We start from the raw sequence: 2,500 nt of genomic DNA, 5'->3' as shown, positions 1-2,500 counted from the left end.
TTTTGTGTGTGTTCTTTCTTTCTTCTTGAGATAAATTAAAATAGGGCAAGAAAGGCAAATATTTTCTTCCATCTACTACCACCACCACCACCACCACCACCACTATTGATTACTGACTTAAGCATAAAGCTACAAAATTTGTGGTGGTGAGTGTAGTTAGATGTGGAAGACTATGTTTTAATTTTTTATATTTTTTTATGATTTGTTTTCATAGAATAAGGCTGTATCTGTACCATTACAAGCCCTCCGAGACTAGTGGAATTGATGGAGGTCGATACTCTTGAACTAGTGTAAGCTGATGACTGCAGGAAAAACACATGAGCAGAGGACTGAGATTCTTGGGGAAGAAGGATTGGGCTTAGTGGTCGGTGCTGAGTGCAGGACTTGAATGGAGATAGACATAGAAGGGAGGGAGATGAGTGAATCATGTAGACCTGAGAGCCAGTGGCATGAGACCAGCCTCGGAGTTCCAAGTAGCAAAGGCCATTGTTGTAGAGGGAATAGAAGCATAGTGTGGAATCTACACAACTGTGGGACAGATGTTAGAGTGTGCTGGTGAGCAACTCTATATCTATTTGTGCCCCTCCTTTTTTTTTGTTTGGTAGGGAGGATCTAGGACAATGTTTCAGAAGAGATGACATGTGTACTGTGAGGATTGAAAATAAGTGGGCAAATTACGATACTCCTATAGTTTTATATTCATTTCAGTCACTGGTATGTAATCATGCATGGTGAGCTGGCAGAAATGTTAGTCTGCTGTTACATTCTGAGTTCAAATGCTGCCGAGGTCGACTTTGCCGTTCATCCTTTCAGGGTCGATAAATTAAGTACCAGTTATGCACTGGGGTCGATGTAATTGACTTAATCCGTTTGTCTGTCCTTGTTTGTCCCCTCTGTGTTTAGCCCTTTGTGGGTAGTAAAGAAATAGGTATATTACTTTGAAAGGTTTAGTTGATCATATCAACCCTGGTACTTTTATTTTAAGTACTGGGGTTGGTTTGATTTAGTACTTACCCTATTGGTCTCTTTCTACTGAACTGTTAAGTTATGTGAACATAAATGCACCAACATGAGTTGTGAAGTGGGGAGAAACAAATGCACAAATGTGCATATGCCTCTGTGTGGATGTGCATGCACACACAAACACATACTCACATGCACATTTGCACACACACACATAAATGCATGCAGACACACACACATACACACACACACACACACATAAGTGCAAGCATAGCCATATGGTTAAGAAGCCTGTTTTCCAACCATATGGTTTAGGGTTCAGTCCCACAGTGTAGCACCCTAGGTTACTATCTTCTACCAAACCCTAGTGCATGGATCTCCACAAATACCTTCTCAACTTTGTCTCTCTGATAGACTTCAAAATGTCTCAGCCATCAATTGATTATTAGCTTATGTACTTGAAGTTACAAGAGAGTTGTGACAGAAGACAAGCCAGGCTTTGATGTCAGTCAGTTATTAAAGAAAGAAGAGTGGTCGATGGACAGAATTGGTAAAACTTCAGATGAAATGCTTTGTGGTGTATAATTATAACATTTTATGGTCTGAGTTCAAATTTTGTTGGAATAGGCTTTGCCTTACATTCCTCAGGGGTTAATAAAATAAAGTACCAGATAAATATTGGTGATCGATTTAATCAATAGTAACCGTCTCCTTTAGAACATTTGTGGTCTAGTGCCTAAGCTACTAATTAGTTATTAACAAAAATTGTTAAAAATTTTTCCTTGCTTGCTGTAGCAGTGTAATAAGTATTATCTTTTACCAGGATGTGTTGTCACCATTATTTGTGACCACCACCACCAAGAACAAGAACAAGAACAACAACAGCAACAACAGTGGAGGCGCAATGGCCCAGTGGTTAGGGCAGCGAACTCGCGGTCGGAGGATCACGGTTTCGATTCCCAGACCGGGCGTTGTGTGTGTTTATTGAGCGAAAACACCTAAAGCTCTACGAGGCTCTGGCAGGGGGTGGTGGCGACCCCTGTTGTACTCTTTCACTCCAGCTTTCTCTCACTCTTTCTTCCTGTTTCTTGTCCCCGACTTCCTACGCAACCGCTGAGCCTGGATGCGCATTCATCCATCCGTTGATGCTCTCGGTGTCGGGGGTTGACCTGCTTTCTCTTCTGCAGGTCTTATGAAAAGCAAAGGATCACGTTTCGGACTTCTCCCACTACAGGATGAAGACCACTTCACTCAACAAACAAGCAAACATACACAACCCCATTATAGCAAAATTTAACTCATTATCAATTAAATGTAGAATTAAACATTATAATTCTTTGCTTGCAACAACCTGTCATTGGATGTTCTTTCAATGTTACTATATCGTTGCTATATTTTCAAGAATAACCAAATTGTATTTTTTTACAATGACTGGTGTATTCAGCCTCTTGGTAGTCTATTTTGTTCTCTTCTACAAGAAATAGGAAGAATAATTAAGAGGTTTGATAAATAACTGAAATGAAGAATGTATTCAAAG

General features: G+C 40.2%; 1 protein-coding gene across 1 annotated transcript in view; it reads left to right on the top strand.

Annotated features, from left to right (window-relative positions):
* Window positions 1-2,500, top strand: part of LOC115216707 (alkaline ceramidase 3) — a 343,156-nt gene that overhangs the window by 86,791 nt on the left and 253,865 nt on the right. The window lies entirely within an intron of this gene.

Source organism: Octopus sinensis, linkage group LG10 (genome assembly GCF_006345805.1).
Source record: "Octopus sinensis linkage group LG10, ASM634580v1, whole genome shotgun sequence".
NCBI lineage: Eukaryota > Metazoa > Mollusca > Cephalopoda > Octopoda > Octopodidae > Octopus > Octopus sinensis.
The sequence above is the reverse complement of the archived record's forward strand: the minus strand, read 5'-3'. Positions and strand labels throughout refer to the sequence as shown.